General features: G+C 40.1%; 1 protein-coding gene across 2 annotated transcripts in view; it reads left to right on the top strand.

The window, feature by feature from the left end:
• ADGRL2 (adhesion G protein-coupled receptor L2) overlaps positions 1-19272 on the top strand; it is a 695256-nt gene that overhangs the window by 132329 nt on the left and 543655 nt on the right. For both annotated transcript variants that reach the window (XM_070078167.1, XM_070078187.1), the window contains exon 2: positions 8374-8434. The gene's annotated coding sequence lies outside the window, so the exon portion shown is untranslated. The remainder of the gene's footprint in view (positions 1-8373; positions 8435-19272) is intronic.

Below are 19272 nucleotides of genomic sequence, written 5' to 3'. Positions count from 1 at the left end.
GACCTAACCGCCATAACGGAACCCACATAAAACTTGGCATTTGTCAAAAGTGTAACAAAGTTATTTTGCAGGTAGCTGTTTGCTCAGTATCAAAGCTTCCTCTCTCACCTATGTTTCTCAGGCCTGCTGTTTTCACTGTCAAGTTTAACACTATGCCTATGGCCACCCAATTTGCTAACCTAACCATTTAAATTTATCTTATTAAGATAAATTTTTTAAATATATCTTATTAAGAACAAACTCTCTTTTCTTAATCACTCACTCCACCCAAGAGGAAGTCTAGATAGCAGAGCTGTTAAAGGGCAGGGACTCTGAGACTGAACTCTCTTCACTACTTCTCTGTTGTGTGGCCTTAGCAACCTCGCCAACCTTCCATTTCCTAATCTATGGAGTAGAATTAATGACAAAACCTACTGCCTAAGGGTTGTTGAGAAAATAAAGTAGACTACCCTCTAGAAAACTGTTTAGAGTGGTGTTGGTCACGTAGGAATCAGTATCTGAAGATGTCCTGCCTGCCTCCACTGTCGTAGGGTTTTCCTGTAATTATATCATTTCCCAGAATCCCCACTGCCATAGAGGAGTCTCTCTGTTTCCCTTACCTTTGATGATTTCAGACAAATCCACAGCTTTAAGTATCTCATCCATTGGAAGGGCACTGAAATCTCTAGCTGTAGTTTCTCTTGAGAGTTTTTGACACATCAAACACGGTGTAGCGCACCCACATTCATCATTACCCTATCAAACTAGTTCTTTCTTTTGACATCTGTATTTCTGTTAGTTGCATCCCAATTCCTTCAGCGAGGGCCAAGTTTCTAATTTATCTATGTCTCTTCCTTCTCGCTTACTGCGTGGCTCAGCTGTTGCCAATCCCTATTGATTGCTTCTGAAATACCTCTTGCATCTTTTTCTTCCTTTTAATTCCCACTGCTACCACCTAGTCTAGGTTCTCATTAATCTCTTTCTCGTCTGGACTGTAACAATAGCCTACCATCTGATCTTCACAACTTCAGACTCAGCTTAAACGTAACAAGAATTCCTTCAGAGGCAGACACTCTCACAACACATCCCTCTTTCCGCTCTTTCTCTGTCCCCCCCCACCTCTCCCTCTCTCTCCCTGTTGTGTGAAGTTCTATCCATGCCTTCCCTCATGACATCAAATACTATAACCAACCAGTTCATGTCTATATCCTCAGCACCTAGATGTCCTATTAGATATCACGTTCAGTATTAATATTAAATATCATTATTACAGTAGTTTATGATTAATGTGGTTTGTTGTTATTGAAATAGTACTATCAAATTTTAAATATTGCCACAAGTATTTGTTCAGTTAATTATTGAATAAGTCCATCTTCTGTCCTCGCTCTGATCTGTGGTATGCATACTTCATCTACCTAAATTGGATTTCTGGTTAATTCACTCCCTGCACACATCACCATTGCTCTCAATTGATTGCCTGCTGCCTGATGGCTTCACTGTAGAAAATGAAGCCCCAAATGAGAATCCACACTGACTTCTATGAAAACGCCATTCCATACAGAATGCTCTAGGAGTTGCTCTTTTAGTCAGGAAAATGACAATGTAAGTTATGATTTTAAAAGCTTCCTCACGGGGCTGGCACTGTGACATAGCAGGTAAAGCCGCCACCTGCAGTGTCGGCATCCCATATGGGCGCCGGTTCAAGTCCCAGCAGCTCCACTTCTGATCCGGCTCTCTGCTATGTCCTGGGAAAGCAGTAGAAGATGGCCCAAGTGCTTGGGCCTCTGCACCCATGTGGGAGACCTAAAGGAAGCTCCTGGCCTCTGGCTTCTAATAGGCGCAGCTTTGGCCATTGCGGATATTTGGGGAGTGAACCAGTGGATGGAAGACCTGTCTCTCTCTCTCTCTCTCTCTCTCTCTTCTGCCTCTGCCTCTCTGTAGCCATGCCTTTCAAATAAATAAATAAATCTTAAAAGAAAAGAAAAGAAAGAAAAAAGCTTCCTCAGGCTATATCATGCAGATCAATAGAGAAAACAGATGACCTAATCTTTCCTTGTTATACCTGCTTCTAAACCAGAAGATGCAGTTATATCAACATACTCCAGGCATGAGGATATTAGTTAAGGAAAAGAGAAGCATATGCTCATTCAACAAATTTTTATTTAGTTTAATTTTGTCTGAGTGGCAGAGAGACAGAGAAAAGAGAGACCTTCCATTTGTGGTTCACTCCCCAAATGCCTGTGAAAAATGAAGTGGGGCCAAACCAAAGTCAGCAGCCTGAAACTTAGCGTGGGTCTGCTCTGTGGGTGGCAGGAACCCCAGTACTTGAGCCATCATCTGAAACCTCCCAGGATGTGCTGTATTGGAAGCAGGGTAGCCAGGACTCCACTCAGGCACTCTGATATGAGATGCAGGTATCCCAAATGACAGCTAAACTGCTGTGGCATACTCCTGCCTCCAAGAGTTGCTTGCATTTAAATAAACATGCTGAAGTTGTACAGTTTCTTCAGTACTTTTGTTGTAAAGATTTATTTTATTTATTTAAGGGCGGAGTTACAGAAAGAGAGAGGAAGAGACAGAGACAGAGAGATCTCCCATCTGCTAACAGCTGCAATGGACAGGGCTGGGCCAGGCTGAAGCCAGGAGCCAGAAATTTTATCTGCGTCTCCCACATGAGTGGCAGGGGTCCAAGCATTTGGGCCAGCTTCCAGTGTTTCCCCAGGCACGTTAGCAGGGAAATAGATGGGAAGTAGAGCAGCTGGGACTCAAACCGGTACCCACATGGGATGTTGGTGCTACAGGAGGCCACTTAACTCGCTATGCCATGGTACTGGCCCCAAACTTCAATGCTTTAAAATGAAAATTTTCTTTTTCAGGTGTAAAATAGAATCCAAGATAATAGTATAATTTTCCTCTACTCTATTTAAACTCATTTCACCTCACCTCTTGTCTTAACCACTATACCAACTGCCTGTCCTGATACTCTTTCTTAATATTTTTTTTCTAAGATTTATTTATTTATTTGAGAGGCAGAGTTACAGACAGAGGGGGATATCTTTCATCGGCTGGTTCACTCCTCAAATGGCCATAATTAAGCTGAGACAATCTGAAGTTAGGAGCCAGGGGCCTCTTCCGGGTCTCCCACATGGGTGCAGGGGCCCAAGGACTTGGGCCATCCTCCACTGCTTTCCCAGGCCATAGCAGAGAGCTGGACTGGATGCCCATATGGAATGCCAGCACCACAGGCAGTGGCTTAGCTTACTATGCCATAGCACCAGCCCCTCTTAATAGATTTTAAACGTCCTGATCTTGGAGCTGGCGTTGTGGCATAGTGGGTAAAGCTGCCATCCCATATGGGCACTGATTCAAGTCCCAGATGCGTCACTGCCCATCTGGCTCCCTGCTAATGCCCCTAAGAGATCAGCAAAGGATGAGTCAAGTCTTGGAGACCCAGAAGAAGCGCCTGGCTTTGGTCTGGCCCAGCCCTGGCCGCTGTGGCCATCTGGGGAGTGAACCAGTGGATGGAAGATACCTCTCTCTCTCTAACTCAGCCTTTTTTATTTTTATTTTATTATTTTTTTTTTGACAGGCAGAGTGGACAGTGAGAGAGAGAGACAGAGAGAAAGGTCTTCCTTTGCCATTGGTTCACCCTCCAATGGCCGCGTGGTCAGCGTGCTGTGGCCAGCGTACCACGCTGATCCGATGGCAGGAGCCAGGTACTTATCCTGGTCTCCCATGGGGTGCAGGGCCCAAGCACCTGGGCCATCCTCCACTGCCTTCCCGAGCCACAACAGAGAGCTGGCCTGGAAGAGGGGCAACGGGACAGAATCTGGCGCCCCGACCAGGACTAGAACCCGGTGTGCCGGCGCCGCAAGGGGGAGGATTAGCCTAGTGAGCCGCGGCGCCAGCCTAACTCAGCCTTTTAAATTAATAAAATAAATCTTGTTTTAAAAGTCCTGATCTTATATTGTTAACAGTAATACTACCAGTACATGAGTAGTAAGAGTTACTAAATCATCTGAATTGTTTATTAAGATGCTATTGTTTTGCATCTGGAAATTTTCCCAGAGAAAATAATTTGAAACTTTGAGGACATTACAAACAGCAACTCTCTTTTAGAAGAGTTTTATTCAGTAGCTATTAAGAAGGGTGGAGTTCAAAAGAGACTAGTAAGTCCCGTTCAGACAAGCAAGGCAATTTCACATTTTAGCAAAAATAGCTTTTTTCATGGATTTGACTGCATTTGATTAATTACACCTTCATTAGATTCACTCACAACGCTAGTGTCTGTGTTCTGTATAGTAAAGATACATATAGGAATTAGTTGTTTTGTGTTAATACCTACATGATACAATATGGTATTCAATAGAACCTTATACTATACACCTAAACTCCTAAGAATGTTCTGAATGCTGCATTGTCAATATAGTATACATCAAAAGTTTATGGAAAATTGTCTTGAAAGATAAGTTTATTTTGATACAAAAATTTTAAATCCAAGCATATGAAGGGTCTTCAAACACGTCATGGAAAATGAACATTATGAAAATTATGCATAAACATTTCAAAAATTTTTGCATCAAAATAAACTAATCTTTTAAGTATTTTTTATAGGCTTTGTGAACTACCCTTGTAGTAAAATCCTATTAAAAAAAATAGAAGTCTGGCTATCCGTTCAAAAGCTACACCCACTATACAAATATCAACAATTATTCAATTACCTTTGTCCCAGTAAAGGTGGCACAGTTAGATAGCCAATGTTAATTCTTCCTACAAAGATGAGCTTTTTTTATAGATGAAAATATTCCTCTTTCAAAAAATTTTGCACTCAAATGTCTATCATTTTTTGAAATGTTAATCTTATGTCTATTACCGAACCATGAAATGAAGAAATTGGCAAGGAAACAACTTCCGTGCAACTTTACTCTTTTAGTATTTTCAACTGTAGCCTATAATTTTATTCTCATCTGTAAATGTAGTTAGTCAGGGGCAGTATGAAGTCTAATGATGAGTCTAGCTAGGAAATTTTCCTTTGTGATTTGTCACACAACTTTGGCAGTTATGTTGAGTACTCACTATAAAACATGGGGCTAGGAGCAAAATTCAATAAAAGGTTTGCCTTGGACTATGTCCCAGGATTGCCATTTTAATACTGTTTTGCCAAAACAAGGTCCTATTGATGAACCTCTGTAGAGTGTCTCAGCAAGGTCACATTGCAATAGGAAGTATATCCATTCCTCATCCACCATGGTAACGTCCAGTGCAGGAACCTCCCTTGGCGATCTGATCAGGCTCTGTATCCCCAAAGTACCTTTGGAGTGAGTATCGGAACAGCAGTGAGGAAGCCACTTGGGATGCCCGCCTTTCATATCAGAGTGCCTAGGTTTGAGTACCAGCTCCACTTCGAATTTCAGCATCCTGCTATTGCATGCCCTAGAAGACAGCAGGTGATGACTAAAGTACTTGGGTCTGGCTTATGGCTATGGTCTGGGCCAGCCCATGCTGTTGCAGGCATATGGGAAGTGAACCAGCAAATGGAAGATGTCTCTCTTTCTGTGTCTGCCAACTTCTCACCTTTCTGTCTCTCCCTCACTCTCTTGTTGTCTTTCAAATAAATACAATTTTTTTAAACTTTTATTTAGTAAATGTAAATTTCCAAAGTACAACTTTTGGATTATAGTGGCTTTTTTCCCCCATAACCACCCTCCCACCCACAACCATCCCATCTCCCACTCCCTCTCCCATCACATTCTTCATCAAGATTCATTTTCAATTCTCTTTATATATAGAAGATCAATTGAGTATCTACTAAGTAAAGATTTCAATAGTTTGCAACCACACAGAAACACAAAAGTATAAAGCACTGTTTGAGTACTAATTATACCGTTAATTCACATAGTACAACACATTAAGGACAGAGGTCCTACATGGGGAGTAAGTGCACAGTGACTCCTGTTGTTGATTTAACAATTGACACTCTTATTTACGAAGTCAGTAATCACCCAAGGCTCTTGTCATGAGTTGCCAAGGCTATGGAAGCCTCTTGAGTTAGATCTTATTTAGACAAGGCCATAGTCTAAGTAGAAGTTCTCTCCTCCCTTAAGAGAAAGGTACCTCCTTCTTTGAAGACCTGTTCTTTCTACTGGGATCTCACTCACAGAGATCTTTCATTTAGATCATTTTTTTTGCCAGAATACAAAAAACTTTAAAAGAAATTTTTTTTACCTTATTTTAACTCATGTCAAACTTATCACACGTTGGTGAACCAAAAATTATTGATTTCCAGAAACTTACTCTCTTGCTCCCTCAGAACTAATGCAAATAACAAAGTCTAAGAGATCTATGTTCTTTATCACACACTTCAATCTAGGATACGGGGGATATTTATTAGCTCCTTTGAATTCAAAATATGACTAATAACCAGTCTAACCTCTAAGTGAATAAATTGTTAGCCCATCTTGGAGTTCTGTAGTCATAAACATTTTTAACAAGCAGTTATTTCTTGGTCAGGAATCTTGATGAACCTTATTTCCATTTTAGGCCAGAGACAGTACTTGATTTTCCTTTGCAGGACTGAGACTCACTTGGTAAAAAATCCATCCATCTGCACACTGCTTAATTAGGAATTAATTTTAAGTATTCAGAACTTACATGTAATGCTGTGACTTTTAGAGACTCAAATGAGGAAGGAGAGCAGTAATGAGTTCGTAGGCCACAAGCTGGCCTCACCATCTCGCTGTCTTGAGAAATTGTCACTAACTGCTCATCGTGCCATTCCTATCCTAAGTTAGCATTTCACTGCTTGCAAAGTGCTTTTAATAGGAGTGCTCAAAGCGGAGAGGAAGATGTCCCTGGGTAGCCGAACAAATACTAACTGCTCAAACAATAATCATAAATAATAAATATGTATTCTATCAAAAATAAAAGAAATAAATAAATTCATTTTATTAGAAAGAGAGCAAATGCTTCTCTTCCACAAAGGAAAGGTGCTCTGGAATCCTCTCATTAAGCATCTATCTGATGTCCTAGTAAAAGCAGAGTTCCAGGGTAAGAAAAGTCTTCGAGGCCCATCTGACCCTGGAGTTTGCAGAAGTGAGAAAAGTAGACAATAGCAACCATGGGAAAAGGTGCTATTACAGGGGCTGGCGCTGTGGTGCAGCGGGTTAACGCCCTGGCCTGAAGTGCTGGCATCCAATATGGGAGCCAGTTCAAGACCTGGCTGCTCCTCTTCTGATCCAGCTCTCTGCTATGGCCTGGAAAAGCAGTGGAAGATGGCCCAAGTCCTTGGGCCCCCGCACCCATGTGGGAGACCTAGAAGAGGCTCCTGGCTCCTGGCTTTGGATCGGCGCAGCTCCGGCTGTTGCAGCCATTTGGGGAGTGAACCAGTGGATGGAAGACCTCTCTCTGTCTCTACCTCTCTCTGTAACTCTGCCTTTCAAATAAATAAAATAAATATTTAAAAAAGGTACTATTACAAATATGCCAAAAATAAAATCCCTTCTTTTTCTACCAATGGTGAGCAGGCACTTGCTTTGCTCTAGGAAATATGTAACACTTCTTTTAAAGTAATCCTTGGTAACTGATGCTAGAGAAAGATGGGTAAACCTCTCCTGCTTTGACAAAGAGTAATTGACAAATGAAAAAGTCAGTGATTTCCAAAAACCATTAAATCAGGCCAACAGTTTGTCTCATCGGTGTGTTCTTAGCATATGGTCACTTCAGATCTGAGGGATGTAATTACCTCCGAGAAGAGAAGATCCCTGGAGCCATTGTGCTTTTGAGATTTAACATGTTTCTTGAGTTCATGTTGCTACTCACTTTATTCCCTCCTCACATTCTGGAGCATTCATGCTCCCTTCCCCGCTGGTAGAGGCTTGCTTTCTGATTTGCCCTCACATCTGTGTTCACTGAAGGAACAGATGCTCAGCTTTTAAGGGTCAGAGTTTGCCCTTTCCCTCCCATCACTAGAGCTGAAAGAAAGGGGGTTCGCAAGTGAGGGTGGCAGCTTTCCAATGTACTTTTACACTTAAAGTAAGCAGGTGGCATCAATGGGCTGTCTAATGACTAACAAGATAAGAGTGCAATTGATCTTTTTATTAACCTGTCTCCCTAGGTGGGTGGCAGCCTGCTCCTCCCTCCTGGGTTCAGTTACATTGTTCAGTTCCAGGAATCATTTTAGACCCTTTTGCTTTTTTGTCTGAGTTGATACTTGAAGCAAGAAGTTGATACTTAAAGCATAGAAGTTAGTCTCAACTAACTTCTATCCCCTCTGAACCTCCAAACTGGTAAATGCCTTCATAATTTGAATCTGATACAAAACAAACGTGTGTTCAATCCTGTTGATACTATTTTCATGCCGAATTTGAACTGAGGGTTTATTTGTCTTTCTCTTAGGTCACGGACCACTTACTCTAAACCTCAGAACTCACTCTGAAGACTATGGAACCTACATAAAGTAAGTGATTAACCTCCAAAATAAGACATGGAATGGATTAATTTGGGCATTATTTAAATGTGTTGCACTTTATCTATTAGTGGTTTTCTAAGGTATTATATGGGCTATTTTATAGTGGACAGTAGACTCATAATCCGGAGTACGACTGGGGAAAGAAGGGACCCCATGTGTGGGTCACCTGTCTTCCCAAATCAGGTTCTCTGTTGCTTGTTGCCTTAGACTGGATGCCTCCCTAAGTTTCTGACTGAAGTATTGTTGTGAGTCTAGTAAGCTCGTGCTCTGGAGTATACCTGGTCTTCACACATCATATCATCAAGTTGAGATCAAGTAGAACTGTTGTTTTCGTAAAGGAATCCAGATATTGTTAGGATGCATTTCTTCATGGAAGTAGAGCACAAAGCAGCCTAGCACAACTGTCTCTACGATAAGTGGTATTAGATGAGAAGCTATGCGATAAAGAAATTTATAGAGGATAGTGGCATGTGTCTGTCTCTGTCATGGTCATAGTTTACTTTCCTGATTAACTACTTGTATAATCCTGGAAGTGATCAACTCTGTATTAAGCAATCAACTCTGTATTGTAGAGGATCTTTTTCATTCCACTGATAGCAAAATGATTAAAAGCCTAAGATCCAGAGCCCACATAAATTCAAACTGTGGATGTGCTATTTATCGGCTCTGTGACTGTGGGCCTCAAATTTCCCATCTATAAAGTGGGAGAAATAACACTGCTTGCTTCCAAGAGCAATGGCACAGTAGAAACAAATTAGTAGAAGTAAGGCAGTTAAATACTGCCTGTCCTGTAGTAAGCACTAACTTCACTGAGGGACTGAAATGCTGCCATTCTCCCTCTGCACTTGGTTTGTTTCTCAGTTCTGTAGTCCAAGAACTTGCTGCTTGTGGGAATTACTAAGGGAATCAAACTCTCGGTTCTCCTTTGGCAGCCTTTCTTCTAAAGGAGATATATTATCCCTTCATGTATATGCAAGGAAAGAAAATCACTGGCATGCTACTGCCCTTTGAATGCATTTCCGGCTAGCGCTAGGTAGTGCCACGTATCAGATGACCTGGAAGTGGGTGCCTGCCAGTGTAACACATGGCAGAGTGGAAGAATCGCTAGAAGGCTCCTCAACATCTCAGAAATGCACATTCATTGGCAAGTAGAGTTTTAGGAAGCACATGAAAAGGAATTCACAAAGCAAAACACCTTTTGGGGGGTCAAGGCACACAATCCTTCCAAAGCACAAATTTGTGATTATTATCACAACTAGAGCGTTAACGAGCCTGTCTATGGCTGATGACTTCTTCTCTCCAATATGCTGGCTAATGGTCCGTGTTTCCACTCACATTCATCCTTCTCTTCTAAGAAGCCTAACCATGGAGCTAACTGGTCAGAAAACTAATCATTGGATGTCACCCCCATCCCAGCCATGAGCAAAATCACATTTCTCAATTCGATCCTCCCCCTATTTTCTTTCAGAACTGAAGGTAGCAGCAGATCAGAGAAAAGGAAGTAACACCAGGGTGTGCTGTAGAGAATGTTGGAACACATGGGGTCAATCCAAAACTAGCTATTAACTACTCTCTGACCTAGTTCTTCCCTCTCCAAATAGTAGCTAGCCTTTATACATTTACATAGTGATATATCACTATCTTTTTTCCAAAGATACTACTAAAGATAAAAATATGTGAAACTGATATTTTAGCATAAGTGAGATATCATTTATTTTGTTCAGGTATTAATTGAAAGTGCTATTATTTATTATAGCTATATTTTTACTTTAATAACCCAAATGCTAAGTGGGATTATAAGATTTACACAAGTAATCTACTGAGCCATTAAATACTATTAATTAACATGAAAAATAAGACATAACCAAAGTTAAGATCATTGTTGTATTAACCATGCTATTATAATATTTATGTGATATTAGTCAACAGTAATATTTACTGTTAAAATCATTTAAAAGGGTGAAAGTTGGTGAAACAGAACTGATGATCTCTTCTGAGAACAGTTGTTAATAGATTATTTAAAGAAAATGTTTCTCATCTCAATGATTCCATCTCTGACATCATGATTCTTATGTGAATATTTCTTTCATTTTCCTTCTTTCAAACTATAGTAGATAATAAATTTGTAGATCTTAAAAACATACAATTTATTGAAAACAAGGCAAGTACTAATTACTATGAAAAGGAAAACATTAGATATTAACACAATGCTTTAGTATAATATTTCAGAGATTCTAAATTGTTTTATGTTAAAATATGTTAGCATTAGTTTTCTGGGGTCTTTATGCTATAATAAACTTAGATTGCTATGGTAATGTAAGAAACAGGAGTGGATAGTGTCTATTTCCCATGACCAGCATTGCAGGAAAATGTCATTGTTAAAAATACATGGCAAGGATAACATTTTTGGGCGCTAGTCCCAAATCTGCTTCTAACTTTCTGAGTGATCTTGAGTAATTAGCATCTATCTGATTAAAATTTTTGAGATCAAATTTGAAGAAATGAATAAACGGACTTCAAGGTTGAAGGTTGATTTTTTAGGGAAAACTTCAAAGCAACAAAAATATTCAGCTGCTTATAACATTCATCAGATGCACATTCTGCCATCTATCTTTCCTTAGACTCACCCACCTTCTCCTCCCACCCAACTCCGCCCAGCATCTTAAGAATGGAAGGGTCAGTTTAAAACGGATCATCTGCATAGTCACTGAAAAAAAAATTTTTTTATTTTTTGCTAGGCAGAGTTAGACAGTGAGAGAGAGAAACAGAGAGAGAGAGAGAGTTATAGACAGAGAGAGAGAGACAGAAGAAAGGTCTTCCTTCCATTGGTTTACTCCCCTAATGGCCGCTATGGCCTGCGCTGTACTGATCCGAAGCCAGGAGCCGCGTACTTCCTCCCAGTCTCCCATGAGGGTGCAGGGACCCAAGCACTTGGACCATCCTCCATTACCCTCCCGGGCCACAGCAGAGAGCTGGACTGGAAGAGGAGCAACCGGGACCAGTACCCGGCGGTTCAACCGGAACTAGAACCCCGGGTACCAGCACCGCAGGCAGAGGATTAGCCAAGTGAGCCATAGCGCCAGCCAACTGAAAATTTCTAAGTCACATAAAAGCATGAGCTAAATTTACCTTTTAGTCTCACTCACCAGAAATTTGGGGACCCTTTTTTTTTTAATTCACCTAACTCAATTTACTGGAAGTGAGAGGGAGTTATGCCAAAACTTTTCCACAATTAAGAAGTATAAAAAGAGTTCAAAGCATGGCCTCTGCTTTCTTTATTTTGTTTATAGAAGTAAAATCAATACAAAATAAATATTAACACCAGAAAAAAAATATGTATATGCTCATCTCAGGATAATACATTATGAATTTCATAGGAGTTGGGATGAAGAAATGGGACCCAAGATATACTTTTGATAGTAAAGAGAGTTTGGATACATAGTGGTTTTTTGGGCCAAATAAGTTGTAGAATTATATTATCCAGGGTCTTTGTTGTTGTTTTTTAAATGTTTATTTATTTGAAAGAGAGTTACAGAGAGAAGTAGAATCAGAAAAAGAGGGGCTTCCATCTGCTGGCTTGCTTCTCAAATGGCCGCAACAGCCAAAGCTGAGCCGATCTAAGGCCACGAGCCTGGAGCTTTTTCAGGGTCTCCCACGTCGATACCGGGGCCCAAGGACCAGGGCCATTCTCCACTGCTTTTGCAGGTGCATTAGCAGGGAGCTGGATGGGAAGTGGAGCAGCTGGGATTCAAGCAGTGCCCAGAGTTTTAACCTGCTAAACCAGAGTGCTGGCCCATATCCAGGATCTTTGTAAGGAATGGTTTGGTCGCCAAAAGCAAGGAATAGTTGAAGGGGCTGAATAATTGAATGTAAAGCTAGGTAAATCCCAGAAAGCAAGTCCTTCACTCTTCCATTACCTGTGAACCCACCAATGTCTCTACAAACTATCCAACTCAGCTGGAGTCTGAGATGACCACACCCACCTCCAACTCCCTGCCATAGGATCCAACACTAAAAACTGCAAAATGGGTGGAAAGTATTCATTTCCTCCAGAGAGAACTGCAAGTACTACAGCTGAGTTGCAGCCTCTAAGATCCAACTTGTTGGAATGGCTATTATCCAAGACAGAGAGCAACAAATGCTGGTGAGAATGTGGAAAGGGGAATTCTTATACTCTGTTGGTAGAAATGTGAATTAGTACAGCCACTGTGGAAAACAGTATGAAGAATTCTTTAAAAACTTGAAATAAACTTGTCATATGATCTAGCAATCTCACTACTGGGTATATACCAAAAAGACATGAATACATTGTATCAAAGAGATACCTGCACCACCATGTTTTTAGCAGCACTGTTCACAATAGCTAAAATATGGAATCAACCAAGGTGTGCATCATCAATTGAATGGATAAAGAAAATGTGGTATGTGTGTGTGTGTATGCATATGTGTGTGTATACACACAATAGGATATTATTCAGCTATAAGCAAGAATAAAATTCTACCATTTGCATCAAATAAATGCAACTGGAGGACATCACATTGAGTGAAATAAGTGAACACAGACAAGTACAACATGTCATCCCTTATATGTGAGAGCTAAAATTAAAAAACAAAAAAGAAAAATGCCTATGTGTAACAATACCACTGCAAATATAGTTCTGTGAAACTTTGTTTTATATTGTTGTCAAACCAGTGGTTAAGAATGATATACCACCATAGTTTTAATGATCTGTGATTATTTTAAAGTTTACTCTATTTGGGTGAATTAGACATTTTTTCATTTGATTATTGTTTATAGATTTTGCCTATATTCCCAGTGAATTAGGTTCTTTTTACTTTTTACTTTAGTGGAGCATTAACCCTTTGACTATAAATTAAAAATGTTACCTCAAAACCTAAAAAAAAAGAAAAAAGAAAAAGAAGGAGGAGGGGAAGTATCATTCTAAGAATTGTGTCTATGAAATACATGGAATCTGTTCTCTTTGTATTAATATCACATTAACATGAGAATTGTGTTGTAATAATTATCATGTATTTGCTGTAACCCTGAGAATCTAATGATGTATTAGTAAGTTCCTTTAAAATAATAAGTACCAGAAAGACTAGAAAAATAAATAAAGATCCAACCTTTGATCTCATGAACAAAACTCACTGAGTAACGTCATCTCTCTGAAACAGTCTCTGAAGCTCACCCAGCAGAATTCTCCCACTAAGGTCTCAGTTACCTTAGTTCTACCTGCTGGTCCATCAGCCGATCTCTTCGGGCTTATGATGAGCCCCACTATGAAGCAGCTGAGAAAGCTGCTTCCAGCACCCTTAAAGCTCTGTGAATTGACCTAAGGAAAAAATGAGATTATTTTCATATTAAAATCTAAAATTTGACTCATGTAAAGAAAGTTAGAGTTTTATACTGATTTTTTGTAAAGATTTATTTATTGATTTGAAAGGCAGAGTTACAGAAAGGCAGAGGCAGAGAGAGATCTTCCATTTGCTGGTTCACGCTCCAAATGACTACAGTGTTTGGAGCTGCGCTGATCCAAAGCCAGACACTTCTTCCGGGTCTCCCACGTGGGTGCAGGGACCCAAGGATTTGAGCCGTCTTCTACTGCTTTCCCAGGCCATAGCAGAGAGCTGGATCAGAAGTCGAGCAGCCGGGTCTCCAACTGGCACCCATATGGAATGCCTGCACTGCAGGCGACGGCTTTACCTACTGCATCACAGTGCCAGCCCCTGTACTGATCTTGAAACTTCCAGTTGCATTGTGTTGTGAAATTGAACTGTATGCTGACAACAATAAGACCTACCGTTCTTCAGAGGATGTTGTATGCCTGCTCCTCTATTATATGCTTTAATTTATGTATGTCTTATTTAATTCTCATAAAATGTATATTAGAATTAAGATATTATCTCCGGTTTAAGGATAAAGAAATAAAGTTCAGAAACTTACTATGATCAGATTTAACAAATAGCAAGTGACAGAACCAGGATTTGAACCCAGATCTCTCTGAGGTTTAAAAAAAAAAGAAAACTCCTCTTTTCCTTTACATGCACCCTGTCAGACAGTGCTGCCTCCCTGTCTAATGAATGCTTTTGTTATATACTCAGGTACCAGGAAGATGACTGAGTTGACAGTTTTATTGCATGTATGTACATTAACATCAACCAATACTTATTATTTAGTCCCATGAAGTCAATGAATATTTTGCAAGCAAATGGGCCACAGATTCAGAAAAATCAATGAATATTTGAGTAAGCAAGTGAATTATGAAGAGTAAAAGCATTGTATGTGCTTTTGCTTGGAAGTAAAGGAAAAGCTGTAGTGTTAATAACACAGACCCAAAGCTAATGACTTAGCGCACCCCCAAAGTAGGAATCAGTCTGACTCTAAGTTAGGTTGATACAGCACATTCCATAACCTTATTTCCCAATGGAATGTCTGGATTTTGACATCAATATACAGAATCCTGTTCATGTCTCTACTTTTACATTCAAGACCAGTTTACTTCCTAATTCCATCTCATTTATTATTCACTTTCATTAAGGCCCGCGTTGCCTTGTTTTCACTTTCCTCGTGTTCTTTTTTTTTTTTTTTTTTTTTTTTTTTTTTTTTTTGACAGGCAGAGTGGACAGTGAGAGAGAGAGAAAGGTCTTCCTTTGCCGTTGGTTCACCCTCCAATGGCCGCTGTTGCCGGCGCACTGCGGCTGGCGCACCACGCTGATCCGATGGCAGGAGCCAGGTGCTTCTCCTGGTCTCCCATGCGGTGCAGGGCCCAAGCACTTGGGCCATCCTCCACTGCACTCCCTGGCCACAGCAGAGAGCTGGCCTGGAAGAGGGGCAACCGGGACAGAATCCGGCGCCCCGACTGGGACTAGAACCCGGTGTGCCGGCGCCACAAGGCAGAGGATTAGCCTATTGAGCCGTGGCGCCAGCTCCTCATGTTCTTACACACTCACTAAAACACGCTCTCACTGTCTTGAGGAGCTCCCATTGATTTTGCCTTTTCTTCCTTGTGCCTCTTAAATCCTCACTGTACTCAGCTTCCAGGATCTAAAGTTCTGATTTTGCCCAAAGCCTTCCCCATTAATTAGATATAAAATACTATAGTCCTTCTATGGAAATCATCCTTCCTCAATAGCCAAGGGCATTACCTGTGGTAAAATGTGTTCACTTTGTATACAGCAGGAATTTCAACCCTTAGACTGCACATTTCATTGATCTATTTTTTTTTTCTGGTTATAGTAGAAACACTATTACAGAAAATTTGTAAATATCAAAACACACAAGTGGGAAAGTAAAAGCCATTATTTATGTCGACACCCAAAGAAAAGTATCATTAACATTTTGTTGTATTTCTTTCTAGTCCAGTTCTTATTATCAACACATTTTTGTTCTGTTTTAACTTGTACTCTCTCTGCCTTAATATATTTTTATCCTGCTTTCTTTCTCTTAAAATTAGATTCTCTAAGATTTGGTTTCACCCAGTTCGCTGGATTCGTAAGAACCAAGAATTTGTAGGAAAGAGATTTGACAGTTAAAAAGCCTGGGAAACCATCGATTCATTAATACCCGGAAGTAGTCATATTTATGAGATTGTTTACAAATATATCACACCTATAAGGTCTTAATGTGCAACTCCTGAGTAATTCTTTATTTCTCCATAATGTGGTACTTTTCTGTTAATTAAACAACTCTTATTTCACAGAAGCTAAAAAATATATCAGTATTAGGTGACGGAATAAGACATGAATTATAAAATAATATATCTGTCTTCTTGACTTCTAAATTAAATTGTAGTTCTATAAAACTATTTTATGTTCAGATAAGGTTGTAAATGCCTTCTTGTGGGTTCTTACTCCTCTGGGTGGGCCCATGTTAACTGTGTGAAAGATGACAAATTCTTGTTCAGCTTTTAACTTCTGAGTATCTATGCCATCCTCTCCTTCCTCATCCTTATTTATCAAGAATGCATCAGTTTTTAATCTGGTGAACATAAATTGTCTAAAAATTTAAAATTCTCCATGTGACTTACCTGCCTAATTTTTGAATTCAAATTTTCATCAGTTAACCCAAAATACAGCACTTTACTCTTAGAAAATTGTTATATATCTCAGTTTTTCCACCTATTTAAAATACAGTTTGAGGGGTCGGCACTATGGCATAGAGGGTTAATGCCCTGGCCTGAAGTGCCAGCATCCCATATGGGAGCCGGTTTGAGACCTGGCTGCTCCAATTCCGATCCAGCTCTTTACTATGGCCTGGGAAAGCATTAGAAGATGGCCCAAGTCCTTGGGCCCCTGTACCCATGTGGGAGACTTGGAAGAAGCTCCTGGATTCTGGCTTTGGATTGGCACAGCTCCAGCCATTGGTGGCCAATTGGGGAATGAACCATCAGATGGAAGACCTCTCTCTTTCTCTGCTTCTCCTCTCTCTGTGTAACTCTGACTTTCAAATAAATAATAATCTTAAATAAATAAATAAAATACCTTTTGAATATTCCACCAATGTTTAGATATTTATCCAGTTTGGATTCATTCGATATTCAAGCTTCTATTTCTCAATTTTAAAAAAGATTTACTTACTCATCTGAAAGGTAGAGTGACACACACACGCAGAGATCTTCCATCCACTGGTTCATTCCACAAACGGCCATAACAGCTTGGACTGGTCCAGACTGAAGCCAGGAGCTAGGAACTCTACCCAGGTCTTTTTTGTGGGTGGCAAGAACCAAACTACTTGGGACACCTTCTGCCTTTCCAGGCACATTAGCAGGATGCTGGATCAGCAACACAGAATCCAGGACTCGAGCCAGCACTCCAATATGGGATGTGGGCATCTCAAGCAGCAGCTTAACCTATCATACCACAATACCCACCCCACTGGAAAAAGGGACACTGACCCACTGTTGGTGGGAATGCAAACTGATAAAGCCACTATGGAAGTCAGTTTGGAGATTCCTCAGAAACCTGAATATAACCCTACCATACAACGCAGCCATCCCACTCCTTGGAATTTACCCAAAGGAAATTAAATTGACAAACAAAAAAGCTGTCTGCACTTCAATGGTTATTGCAGCTCAATTCACAATAGCTAAGACCTGGAATCAACCCAAATGCCCATCAACAGTAGACTGGATAAAGAAATGATGGGGCATGTACTCTATAGAATACCATACAGCAGCAAAAAAAAAAAAAAAAAAAAAAAAGAAATCTGATCATTTGCAACAAAATGGAGGAATCTAGAAAGCATCATGCTGAGTGAAATAAGCCAGTCCCAAAGGGACAAATATCATATGTTCTCCCTGATCTGTGACAACTAACTGTGCACCTAAAAAGAAACCTGTTGAAATGAAATGGACACTATGAGAAACAATGACTTGATTAGCCCTTGTCCTGACTGTTGAGGAACAACTTAATACTTTATCCCTTTTAGTATATTTTTTGTTCTACTTAATACTATTGGTTGAACTCTGTAATTAACACACAATTATTCTTAGGTGTTTAAATTTAACTGGAAAGTAATCTCTGTTAAATATAAGAGTGGGAACAAGAGAGGGAGGAGATGTACAGTCTGGGACATGCTCAATTGGACTTGCCTCAAACTGTAGAGTTAGAAACGTGCCAAGGGATTCCAATTCAATCCCATCAAGGTGGCATGTACCAATGCCATCTCAGTAGTCAAAGTGATCAGTTTCAGTTCACAGTTGATCATAATGATAGGATTAAGAGTCAAAGGGACCACATAAACAAGACTAGTGTCTGCTAATACTAACTGATAGAATTAAAAAGGAGAGAACAATCCAACATGGGAAGTGGGATACACAGCAGACTCAGAATGGCAGATGTCATAAACAGCACATTGGCCTCAGAATCATCCCTTAGGGCATTCGGATCTGGCTAAAAAACCCATGAGAGTATTTCAGGCATGGAAAGCCAAGACACTGTGGCAAAAACAAAAACAAAACAAAACAAAAAAAAACCCACCTAAATGAAAGATCTCTGCAAGTGAGATCCAAGTGGAAAGAACAGGCCATCAAAGAAGGAGGTACCTTTCTCTGAAGGGAGGAGAAAACTTCCACTTTGACTAAGACCTTGTCTAAATAAGATCAGAGTTGGTGAACTCAAAAGGCTTCCATAGCCTTGGCAACTCATGACAAGAGCCTCAAGTGATTACTGATGTCATAAAGAACAGTGTCAATTGTTAAATCAACAACAGGAGTCACTGTGCACTTACTCCCCATATAGGACCTCTGTCCTTAATGTGTTGTACTATGTGAATTAACGGTATAATTAGTACTCAAACAGTACTTTATACTTTGTGTTTCTGTGTGGGTGCAAACTATTGAAATCTTTATTTAGTAGATACTCAATTGATCTTCTATATATAAAGATAATTGAAAATGAATCTTGATGTGAATGGGATGGGAGAGGAAGCGGGAGATGGGAGAGTTGCAGGTGGGAGGGAGGTTATGGGGGAAAAAAGCCACTGTAATCCAAAAGTTGTACTTTGGAAATTTATATTTATTAAATAAAAGTTTAACAAGTCATCAAAAAATACCCATCCCACTAATCAAAACTTTTAAAATACCAATATTTCCTCAAGTAGAAATTAAAATGTGACCTTTGCCAGAGAAACTCTTTTTATTTATGTATTCGAGAGGTGGTAGAGTAACAGAGAGAGAGACAGACAGAGACAGAGACAGAGAGATCTTTAATCTGCTGATTCACTCACCAAATGGCCACAACAGCTGGAGCTGGGCAGATCTGAAGCCAGGAGTTCTTTTGGGTCTCCCACGTGGGTGCAGGGCCCAAGCACCTGGACCATCTTC

The sequence above is a fragment of the Oryctolagus cuniculus genome, chromosome 7 (assembly GCF_964237555.1).
Source record: "Oryctolagus cuniculus chromosome 7, mOryCun1.1, whole genome shotgun sequence".
Classification (NCBI taxonomy): Eukaryota; Metazoa; Chordata; class Mammalia; order Lagomorpha; family Leporidae; genus Oryctolagus; species Oryctolagus cuniculus.
The sequence above is the reverse complement of the archived record's forward strand: the minus strand, read 5'-3'. Positions and strand labels throughout refer to the sequence as shown.